The sequence below is a fragment of the Siphateles boraxobius genome, unplaced genomic scaffold (assembly GCF_051911475.1).
Source record: "Siphateles boraxobius isolate OS27281-9 unplaced genomic scaffold, OSU_SipBor_1 5, whole genome shotgun sequence".
NCBI classification, from domain to species: domain Eukaryota; kingdom Metazoa; phylum Chordata; class Actinopteri; order Cypriniformes; family Leuciscidae; genus Siphateles; species Siphateles boraxobius.
In genome coordinates, this window is record NW_027509141.1 from 216,431 (window position 1) to 228,918 (window position 12,488).

Here is a 12,488-nt window from a genome sequence, read left to right on the forward strand (position 1 = left end):
TGCCACTCAGTGTTTCTGCCTCTCAGTGTTTCTGCCCCTCAGTGTTTCTGCCCCTCAGTGTTTCCGCCTCTCATTGTTTCTGCCTCTCAGTGTTTCCGCCTCTCAGTGTTTCTGTCTCTCAGTGTTTCTGCCTCTCAGTGTTTCTGCCTCTCAGTGTTTCTGCCTCTCAGTGTTTACGCCTCTCAGTGTTTCAGCCTCTCAGTGTTTCTGCCTCTCAGTGTTTCTGCCTCTCAGTGTTTCTGCCTCTCAGTGTTTCTGCCACTCAGTGTTTCTGCCTCTCAGTGTTTCCGCCACTCAGTGTTTCAGCCTCTCAGTGTTTCTGCCACTCAGTGTTTCTGCCTCTCAGTGTTTCTGCCCCTCAGTGTTTCTGCCCCTCAGTGTTTCTGCATCTCAGTGTTTCTGTCACTCAGTGTTTCTGCCTCTCAGTGTTTCTGCCACTCAGTGTTTCCGCCTCTCAGTGTTTCTGCCACTCAGTGTTTCAGCCTCTCATTGTTTCTGCCTCTCAGTGTTTCCGCCTCTCAGTGTTTCTGTCTCTCAGTGTTTCTGCCTCTCAGTGTTTCTGCCTCTCAGTGTTTCTGCCTCTCAGTGTTTCTGCCTCTCAGTGTTTCTGCCTCTCAGTGTTTACGCCTCTCAGTGTTTCCGTCTCTCAGTGTTTCCGTCTCTCAGTGTTTCTGCCTCTCAGTGTTTCTGCCTCTCAGTGTTTCTGCCTCTCAGTGTTTACGCCTTTCAGTGTTTCAGCCTCTCAGTGTTTCTGCCTCTCAGTGTTTCTGCCTCTCAGTGTTTCTGCCTCTCAGTGTTTCTGCCACTCAGTGTTTCTGCCTCTCAGTGTTTCCGCCACTCAGTGTTTCAGCCTCTCAGTGTTTCTGCCACTCAGTGTTTCTGCCTCTCAGTGTTTCTGCCCCTCAGTGTTTCTGCCACTCAGTGTTTCTGCCTCTCAGTGTTTCTGCCCCTCAGTGTTTCTGCCTCTCAGTGTTTCTGCCACTCAGTGTTTCCGCCTCTCAGTGTTTCTGCCACTCAGTGTTTCAGCCTCTCATTGTTTCTGCCTCTCAGTGTTTCCGCCTCTCAGTGTTTCTGTCTCTCAGTGTTTCTGCCTCTCAGTGTTTCTGCCTCTCAGTGTTTCTGCCTCTCAGTGTTTCTGCCTCTCAGTGTTTCTGCCTCTCAGTGTTTACGCCTCTCAGTGTTTCCGTCTCTCAGTGTTTCCGTCTCTCAGTGTTTCCGCCTCTCAGTGTTTCCGCCTCTCAGTGTTTCCGCCTCTCAGTGTTTCCGCCTCTCAGTGTTTCCGTCTCTCAGTGTTTCCGCCTCTCAGTGTTTCCGCCTCTCAGTGTTTCTGCCTCTCAGTGTTTCTGCCTCTCAGTGTTTACGCCTCTCAGTGTTTCCGTCTCTCAGTGTTTCCGCCTCTCAGTGGTTCCGCCTCTCAGTGTTTCCGCCTCTCAGTGTTTCCGTCTCTCAGTGTTTCCGCCTCTCAGTGTTTATGCCTCTCAGTGTTTCTGCCTCTCAGTGTTTCTGCCTCTCAGTGTTTACGCCTCTCAGTGTTTCCGTCTCTCAGTGTTTCCGTCTCTCAGTGTTTCCGCCTCTCAGTGTTTCCGCCTCTCAGTGTTTCCGCCTCTCAGTGTTTCCGCCTCTCAGTGTTTCTGTCTCTCAGTGTTTCTGCCTCTCAGTGTTTCTGCCTCTCAGTGTTTCTGCCTCTCAGTGTTTCTGCCTCTCAGTGTTTCTGCCCCTCAGTGTTTCTGCATCTCAGTGTTTCTGCCCCTCAGTGTTTCTGCCTCTCAGTGTTTCTGCCTCTCAGTGTTTCTGCCTCTCAGTGTTTCTGTCTCTCAGTGTTTCTGCCACTCAGTGTTTCCGCCTCTCAGTGTTTCTGTCTCTCAGTGTTTCTGCCTCTCAGTGTTTCTGCCTCTCAGTGTTTCTGCCTCTCAGTGTTTCTGTCTCTCAGTGTTTCTGTCTCTCAGTGTTTCTGCCACTCAGTGTTTCCGCCTCTCAGTGTTTCTGCCTCTCAGTGTTTCTGCCTCTCAGTGTTTCTGCCTCTCAGTGTTTCTGCCTCTCAGTGTTTCTGTCTCTCAGTGTTTCTGCCTCTCAGTGTTTCTGCCTCTCAGTGTTTCTGCCTCTCAGTGTTTCTGTCTCTCAGTGTTTCTGTCTCTCAGTGTTTCTGCCTCTCAGTGTTTCTGTCTCTCAGTGTTTCTTCCTCTCAGTGTTTCTGACAAGACGCAGACGCAACAAAAATTTATGTATTATACATTTTTGAGGCCAGTCAAGTTGTTTGTTGAGGGTATATATCAAAACACACATTTGATTTGCATGTGCGCCGTCTGCGTTTTCATGGGTTTGCGTTTTTGAGGTTTGCGCAGAGAAAACGGATAATCGTTTTTACCTTCAAACCTATTTCAGGGATTGTGTTCTCGTGACACTAGGCACTGTTTGGATGGGCGGCCATCCAGGGGGGGGGGGGGGGGCACATTAGGGTTTTTTCTGTTTGAACGGTGTGGTGTTAGCGGCCCCCAAGTTAATAACTAATGATCTTCACAACGGAAGTGAATCAATCAAGACTATCTTTAGCTGGACAATAACTTTGTCTTAGAGCTGGGGTAAAGCCTTAACAATCTCTTACGGTAATTTCTATTATCACTGTAATAATACTTTGAAACAATCCATACTGATGAAAGCGCTTTATAAATGAAGGAGACTTGACTTGACTATTCTAATCTCAGAATTTTCTGAAACTATTTTAACTGCTGATTGCAAGAAATGCGGAATGTACCTTTGCTTATTGAATGGTTATAATAAACATTGTACATCATAATGATAAAGCGAGATAAATGATAAATGATAAATTCAGACATTTTTCCTTTATGAATTTATAATGTCCTTATTGGCCCAAATATCCTCATTAATGAGCAGAAAGTCTTTGAAAATCAGAGCATTTGTCAGTGTGAAAACATTGAAGACAGCCGTTTTCCTTTAGTGCTCAAGGACAGATTAATCTCATCACACTAAGATCAGAGGACCCTCAGGTCTTCATCAGGATCATAACTGAAGACACGTGACGATTTACGTTACAATGCAAATAAAGCACACTCTGATTGTGACGGTTTATTGATTTTAATAAAGATGACACGAAATATATATACATGCCATGGATTGGCGTGTTATTGAATGTGTGTGTGTGTTTGTTCGTGCGTGTGTGTGAGTGTGTGTGTGTGAGAGAGAGAGAAAGTGTGTGTGCGTGTGTGTGTGTGTGCGTGTGTGTGCGTGTGTGTGTGTGTGTGTGTGTGTGTGTGTGTGCGTGTGTGTGTGCCTCTTGATGAATGACTCTATGGAGGAAGCAGCTCTTGATGGATTCGTCAGACCAGAGTTTCACTGAGGCCTCAGGAAATTTTCCACTGTTGGTTTTTCCAGTCCAGGTGATTCATGGTGAGGGTGTTAAAGGGTGCGTGAGTGTGTCTCACTGTGTGTTTGTGTGTGTGTGTGTGTGTTTGAGCAGCTGTTTTACTGCTGAGCTGTGAATAAGTCCACCTCTCAACAAGAGTTAATCCTGCTCTTTGGAAGCCTGTTTGCTCAGCATAAGCTCTCTCAGCTTTCATGTTTTTGTGTTTGTTTCGTCGGCTTTTCCTTAACATTCAGCTGCAGTTCCACCGGCCGAGATCTGCCTCTCAGCTCAGGCCTTTCCTCAACTAGATATCATGTAGTTCAAATTGTTCGGAATATGTTTTAGTACAAATGATGATAAAATAAGTCATTAAAAAGTATCTCATGTATTTATGTGCATTCTGTAATCAGGTGTTTTCATGTCATCAAAGCAAAGTTACGTATAAAGTAGCACCTACAGTGCATCCGGAAAGGCCTTCACTTTTTCCACATTTTGTTGTTACAGCCTTATTCTAAAATGGATTAAATTCAAATTTTCCCTCAAAATTTTACAAACAATACCCCATAATGACAATGTGAAAGTAGTTTATTTGAAATTTTGCAAATTTATTAAAAATAATAAATGAAAAAATCACATGCAAATAAGTATTCACAGCCTTTGCCCTGACACTCAAAATTGAGCTCAGATGCCTCCCACTTCCACTGATCATCCTTGAGATGTTTCTACAACTTGATTTGAGTCCACCTGTGGTGACTTCAGTTGATTGGACATTCTCCATCAATCAGACCTGAGAACCTTCCATAAGAACAACCATCTCTGCAGCTCTCCACCAATCAGGCCTGAGAACCTTCAATAAGAACCACCATCTCTGCAGCTCTCCACCAATCAGGCCTGAGAACCTTCAATAAGAACCACCATCTCTGCAGTTCTCCACCTATCAGGCCTGAGAACCTTCCATAAGAACAACCATCTCTGCAGCTCTCCACCAATCAGGCCTGAGAACCTTCCATAAGAACAACCATCTCTGCAGCTCTCCACCAATCAGGCCTGAGAACCTTCAATAAGAACCACCATCTCTGCAGCTCTCCACCAATCAGGCCTGAGAACCTTCCATAAGAACAACCATCTCTGCAGCTCTCCACCAATCAGGCCTGAGAACCTTCCATAAGAACCACCATCTCTGCAGCTCTCCACCAATCAGGCCTGAGAACCTTCCATAAGAACAACCATCTCTGCAGCTCTCCACCAATCAGGCCTGAGAACCTTCCATAAGAACAACCATCTCTGCAGCTCTCCACCAATCAGGCCTGAGAACCTTCCATAAGAACCACCATCTCTGCAGCTCTCCACCAATCAGGCCTGAGAACCTTCCATAAGAACAACCATCTCTGCAGCTCTCCACCAATCAGGCCTGAGAACCTTCCATAAGAACCACCATCTCTGCAGCTCTCCACCAATCAGGCCTGAGAACCTTCCATAAGAACAACCATCTCTGCAGCTCTCCACCAATCAGGCCTGAGAACCTTCCATAAGAACAACCATCTCTGCAGCTCTCCACCAATCAGGCCTGAGAACCTTCCATAAGAACCACCATCTCTGCAGCTCCCCACCAATCAGGCCTGAGAACCTTCCATAAGAACAACCATCTCTGCAGCTCTCTAACAATCAGGCCTGAGAACCTTCCATAAGAACCACCATCTCTGCAGCTCTCCACCAATCAGGCCTGAAAACCTTCCAGAAGAACCACCATCTCTGCAGCTCTCTAACAATCAGGCCTGAGAACCTTCCAGAAGAACAAATATCTCTGCAGCTCTCCACCAATCAGGCCTGAGAACCTTCCAGAAGAACAACCATCTCTGCAGCTCTCCACCAATCAGGCCTGAGAACCTTCCATAAGAACCACCATCTCTGCAGCTCCCCACCAATCAGGCCTGAGAACCTTCCATAAGAACCACCATCTCTGCAGCTCTCCACCAATCAGGCCTGAGAACCTTCCAGAAGAACCACCATCTCTGCAGCTCTCCATCAATCAGGCCTGAGAACCTTCCAGAAGAACAACCATCTCTGCAGCTCTCCACCAATCAGGCCTGAGAACCTTCCAGAAGAACAACCATCTCTGCAGCTCTCCACCAATCAGGCCTGAGAACCTTCCAGAAGAACAACCATCTCTGCAGCTCTCCACCAATCAGGCCTGAGAACCTTCCATAAGAACAACCATCTCTGCAGCTCTCCACCAATCAGGCCTGAGAACCTTCCAGAAGAACCACCATCTCTGCAGCTCTCCATCAATCAGCAACTCCTCCGTAGTTTGCCAAAAGGCACCTGAAGGACTCTCAGACCATGATGAAACAAAATTCTCTGATCTGATGAAACAAAGATTGAACACTTTGGCCTGAATGGCAAGCGTGGATGAGGGACTTGAAGACCTGTCAGGATCGAGGGATAGATGGAGTACTGGGAGACTCGTCAGGATCGAGGTAAAGATGAATGCACAGAGACATCCCTGATGAACACCAGCTCCAGAGCTCTGGACCTCAGACTGGGGCGAAGATTCATCTTCCAACCGGACAGCAACCCTCAGCACACAGCCAAGATAACAGAGAAGTGGCTAAAGGACAACTCTGTGAATGTCCTTGAGTGGCCCACCAGAGCCCAGACTCAAACCCGATTGAACATCTCAATAGAGATCTGCGCACCGACGCTCCCCATCCAACCTGATGGAGCCTGAGAGGCTCTGCAAAGAAGAATGGGAGAAACTGCCCAAAAATAGGTGTGCCAAGCTTACTCAAAAACACTTGAGGCTGTTATTAGTGCCAAAGGTGCTTCAACAAAGTATTGAGCAAAGGCTGTGGATACTTATATACATGTGATTATTATTATTTTTTTTTTCGTTTTATTTTTTTAATAAATTTGCAAGTATTTCAAACAAACTTCTTTCACGTTTTCATTATTGGGGTATTGGTTGTAGACTTTTGAGGAAAATAATGAATTTAATTCACCTGAATTCAAAGGGGAAGATTGAGATGATCCCACGCTTGCCATTGTCATGAATATCCCTGAGGATCTGAGGTCTGAGTCAGCAGAGACGAGCTGGTGCTGATGGAAGAGTTCCCGCTTCTTAACGTCTAAGGGAATGTGACAGCTGTCAATCACACTGAGCCTCTTATTTACACTCTTACGACCAGCCATATTAGAGGATTTCTGAATAGCGGACCACAACTGATGACACGGTTATTAACACAACATGGCCACTTTGAAAACCTCGCAGATGTCAAAAGGGTCTCTTGGCTTTTGAAAAGTCAAGTCACTTTTATTTCTAGAGCTCTTTTTATAATACAGATTGTTTCAAAGCAGCTTTACAGTGACAACAGAAAAGTAATGCAACAGTTTGTTTCTACTGTATAGCAGCTCTAGAAGAAAAAAAAAAGTTATTAATTTAGTCCATTCATATATATATAGCCGCTCTGGAGAAAACCGTGATGGCACCGTCCAGCTCAGTTCAGTTCTCATATAACACTGTCAATGCAGGCAGATCAGGCAGCAATATGAAAATATTTGAAAACCTTATCCCCGCATAAGCTTAAAAAATGTGAATCTGTGGAAACGCTGACTGCGTGCACATGTTTACGCGGGGCGGGGCGGCAGTGGCTCAGTGGTTCATGTAGGTTGTCTACAAACCGAAAGGTTGGTGGTTCAATCCCCGGTTCCACCTGACCAAGTGTCGAGGTGTCCATGAGCAAGACACCTAACCCCAACTGCTCCCGACGAGCTGGGTGGCGCCTTGCATGGCTGACACCGCCGTCGGTGTATGAATATGTGTATTAATGGGTGAATGTGAGGCAAAATATGTAAAGCGCTTTGGTGGCCATTCGGTCTGTGAAAGCGCTATATAAATGCAGTCCATTTACCATTTACCATTTACCATGTTTAGTCTATAGGTATGCGCGTTTGAATATATATGCGCGCAGGCGTGTTTCTTTCTTTACAAATTGACCTCAACAAATTACTTGTCTGGACCTCAGACGGGGCTGACGGTTCGTCTTCCACTTTAACTTTCATAATACTGAATTTTTTGTCGCTTCCATGTATCCATGTCAATCAGAATTATTTTGACAACGTTTTATCAGTACAGAGGTAAAGGGAAGTGAAGGAGGCCTTCACAGGGGAGAGACTAGTGACACTTCAGGACTGCGTTGTCGTCGTGTCCAGGCGCAGGTCCTTCATCAGATCTGGAGTGTGCGTGTCAAGAATTGCGATTTCGAACTTTTCCTGAAAAGGAAAAGTATTTCTTACAAGGCGTTTCAAAAATATACCTCCTGTGCTCATTAAATGCTGTAATAACCTTATATAAATAAATCACTGACAAACATGCACAGCATGCTCTGATTATAATCATACAGCCTATAGATCATTTTAGCTGATGTTTTGCTTTATTTTAGCAGCTTGCAAATTATTAACTTTATCTGTGAAAGTTGGGGGGAAAGTTGTACACCTAATACAAAAATAAATAAAACATCTCTAGTTAACTAGCAGAGCATTCATTTAGTTCGCTATTAAATAAGATATATAGTGCTAAAATCTTTTTTTAAATCAAGCTGAGCGCTCTTTTTCGCTGCTATCAGTTGCATGGATACAGTGTCTTTGCGGCTCGTGCACAGTTTTCACTCGGATGCGCGCTTCTATCTATCGCCGTTGCGGAGACTCTCTATTCGTTGCGGAGACTCTCTACTCTGCACAGTTTGACCAGCGGGCAGCGGCCGCACACCAGGCCGCCGGATGGGGTGATGCTAAGAACCTGCAATGTATAACTATCAGACCGGCCTTTGCGGCCTCGAAACACTACCGGCCCACCGGGAAAAGTCCCGACTCTCCCGATTGTCACTCCGCTACTGAGCGGCGGCCACAGTATCACTTGTGCTCGCACATGCAGTCATCTCGCTGTAGTGTTTGTGTCATGACAGCTGCAGCTTCTTTGCTGCGTGCGTGAGGAGAAAAAACACACGTCCATAGGCAGGCACACGAAGCGTGCCTTGCACACACCAACATGAAAGACGTCTCTTACAAATCTGTAACGCGGTCATTCATAGAAGTATCGATACTAATAAATTTGGGAATCGTGACGTTTTTAATTTACGAGAATCGCGATACTTTTGAAGTATCGGTGCAGGGGCATGTGTGTGTCCAGGGGCATGTCCTTCATCAGATCTGGAGTGTGTGTGTTGTGTGTGTGTGTGTGTGTGTTGTGTGTGTGTGTGTGTGTGTGTGTGTGTGTGTGTGTGTGTGTGTGTGTGTGTGTGTGTGTGTGTGTGTGTGTGTGTGTGTGTATCCAGGTGCATGTCCTTCATCAGATCTCGTGTGTGTGTGTGTGTGTGTGTGTGTGTGTGTGTGTGTGTGTGTGTGTGTGTGTGTGTGTGTGTCCAGGCGCAGGTCCTTCATCAGATCCAGATACGGCCTGGATCCGGCGGACTGCGGTAAACCTCGAAATAAACAGAGAGACTAATATTAGCGTAGACGCCATCCTTCTTATGATGTAATAAGTACATCAGGATTTATGTTTCTTCTAGGAGGTTTTTAGGCCTTTTTGTACGCAATCGTGCTCTCTTTCCAAGAAATGCAAAAAAAAAGTCTAGTATTGTTTTCTTCAAGTTGCGCTCTTTTTCATTTTTGCATTTTTCGGGCTGCTCTCCTTAGGGCCTGAGTGTGTGTTTGTGTTTGTGTGTGTGTGTGTGTGTGTGTGTGTGTGTGTGTGTGTGTGTGTGTGTGTGTGTGTGTGTGTGTGTGTGTGTGTGTGTGTGCTCATTGTACCACAGCGTTGGACTATTTTCTTTAATCTTCTTTAAGCGCAAAGGAGCAACTGTGTCTAAAGTGCTGGAAAAGAGAGTCAAAAGTTTCTGTCGCAATATTGAGTTCTTCTAAGCTATCTGGGATGCTGAGATGATGAAACTAATCAGAAAGATTATTAATAAAGCAATCTTTAGTGGCAGAAGTGATGTAACATGTTTGTAACACTGAGTCAGCTTTGCAACCTTGGCTAAATGAAGACTTTCAACAAATTTCAACGACATCAACATTTATTCCATGTGATTATATTAAATCTAAAGTTAGGACTCAGTCCTTACTGAGGCTTGCATCTTAGAGGACTCAGTATTTCACCATTCTCAGACCTGCTGGTGTTCAGCGGCCGGCTTTCTTCCACCATCCCATCAGCCTGTGTTGAACAGACCTGGAATCACCAGGGTCACACAGGCAAATATTTACCTATCTTGGCCCAGGAAGAGGCTCTCGAATGGCACCTGTTTGCCAGATGTGTCCAGGAGCTGCTTTATGCCGTCTTTATTCTCAGAACAAGTCGAATGGCTGTTTATTTTTCCCATTTGCCTCTTTCAGAAGAACTTAGACATGATGCCGACCCCTTGGACCAAATATGTCTCTAGAAAACCATCTCTGAAGATGTTTTTGACATCGTTCTAATTAAAAACTTTATACGCAGTTCAAGAAGAGTTTCCATACGCTCTACTCTGAACAGATGAGTCTCCCTGAAGCTTCTGATCTCTGAACTTCATGCTTTGGCAGTTGATTGTTGATCTGAGAACTTCTCTTATTCACTCTTGGTCTTCCTTGTTCAATCCTCCTCATCATTATCAGGCAGATTCATTCATGAAGTCCTTTCACAGGATCTGTTCTCTTGTTCTCCACTCGATAGTAATCACACTGAAAACAACAACAGCAGTCATACGCTTGGAAACACACAGACTCTATTGAGTTCAGTCGTCTGTCTGTGGTTTCAGTTTCATTGTGGCAGTGCAAATGATTTGTGTGGATTATTATCCTGGACCTTCAACCCAGCAAGCTTACATACAAGGACAAACTTTGGGAAGCAAACGGGAGTGTAATGTACTCCTGACACATACTGCTCCAGTTGGTAAAAGTGCTTATTAGTATCTTTAATCATCACGTCTTGGGTTTAATATCAGTCTTTATCGGTGTAATATGTTTTATTGATGGAGCAGTTGTCATGTAGATGGCTTTTCCGTGTCTCTTGTCTTCCAGTGCCGATCAGTCAGATTTGCTGTTAGTCTCATTTGTGTCCATAACACTGTATCCAGGCAACATGATTGAATTACACAGCCGGCCTTTACATTCAGCACTTTCATTAAACTATCACGATTTCTCAAACTATCATCAGAAACACATGTGACCGCATCAATGTTTTTAATAAGGACTTATTAGGCGAAAACTTAAAGGCGACCAGAAGTAAATCGATTACTGCAGTAGCCGAAGAACGCAAAAATCACCAAGCAACAATAAAGAGGACGGCATAACGGATCATTTAAAGGGGTCCTTAATTATGATTTAAATTTTTAACTTTAGTTAGTGTGTAATGTCGCTGTTGTGCATAAACAACATCTGCAAAGTTATGACACTCAACGTACAAAGCAAAGGGAGATATTTTCTTTTACAAAAATCGCTTTTTAAGGACTACAACAAACGGCTGGCAGGGACTACAGTGAGCTTCTTCCCGGTTTATGACATCACAAACCCTAAGATTTACATAAACCCTGCCCCTGGGAACACGCAACACTCAGGGGGTGAGGCCATGCTGCTTTAGAAAAGAGGAAGAGTGTTGTCTCTGTTTTTTATATCTGTTTATAACACTGTTCCTGAGCATTATAATAGAGTTCATTGCAGACTATACGCACAAAAGTATGTCTTATTATTTGTAATTTTGTATTAACAGTTCCAATTATAAGCTTTATGTAGTTGCAATGATAGCTCTGATGTAAATGAAGGGCAAAGCTTTGCCTCCACTAGCGTGCTAACATTACAGTATTGATGTAGTGTGTACTGTAGCTTTTGTAAGACTGTTTACCGCACCTTAGGAAAATTATTCATGATTTTGTGATTGATTACTGTTTGTATTAACATAGTTTTCTGACAAATATGATTAAATGGTGGATGAAAAAAAACGTACCACTCTGAAACGTCCTGTGAAATCCATTCAGCACAATCCTCTTGTTCGTTAACATTGTCAGGGTCTGAATCGGGCTCAAAATGGTTTGAAATTGACGCCATCATTAATGTTTACATGAGTAGAGTAGAGCTCGAGTAGAGCTTGCGGTTATAAAGGGGTTTATGACATTTCCCGAACACGCGCTGAGCGCTGCCAATCACAACACACTGAGCCAGCTGACCAATCACAGTACAATAAGTCAGCTGACCAATCACAACACACTGGGCCAGCTGACCAATCACAACACACTGAGCCAGCTGACCAATCACAGTACAATAAGTCAGCTGACCAATCACAACACACTGGGCCAGCTGACCAATCACAGTACAATAAGCCAGCTGACCAATCACAACACACCGAGCCAGCTGACCAATCACAACACACTGAGCCAGCTGACCAATCACAGTACAATAAGCCAGCTGACCAATCACAACACACTGGGCCAGCTGACCAATCACAGTACAATAAGCCAGCTGACCAATCACAACAAACTGGGCCAGCTGGCCAGTCACAACACACTAGGCCAGCTGACCAATCACAGCACAATGGGCCACCTGACCAATCACAACACACTGGGCCAGCTTACCAATCACATTACACTGGGCCAGCTGACCAATCACAGCACACTGGGCCAGCTGACCAATCACAACACACCGGGCCAGCTTACCAATCACAACACACTGGGCCAGCTGACCAATCACAGAACACTCTGGGCCAGCTGACCAATCACAGAACACTCTGGGCCAGCTGACCAATCACAGCACACTGGGCCAACTGAGCAATCACAACACACTGGGCCAGCTGACCAATCACAACACACTGGGCCAGCTGACCAATTACAGCACACTGGGCCAACTGAGTAATCACAACACACTGGGCCAGCTAACCAATCACAGCACACTGGGCCAGCTGACCAATTACAGCACTTTGGGCCAACTGAGCAATCACAACACACTGGGCCAGCTAACCAATCACAGCACAATGGGCCAGCTGACCAATTACAGCACTTTGGGCCAACTGAGCAATCACAACACACTGGGCCATCTGACCAATCACAGCATATTTTGTATATCTGAAGGAGGGGCACGCAGTGACGGATCATGTGAAGCACACTCA

At 45.1% G+C, this 12,488-nt stretch overlaps 1 protein-coding gene across 1 annotated transcript in view; it reads left to right on the forward strand.

The window, feature by feature from the left end:
• Positions 1-12,488, forward strand: part of poc1a (POC1 centriolar protein A) — a 148,060-nt gene that overhangs the window by 98,995 nt on the left and 36,577 nt on the right. The window lies entirely within an intron of this gene.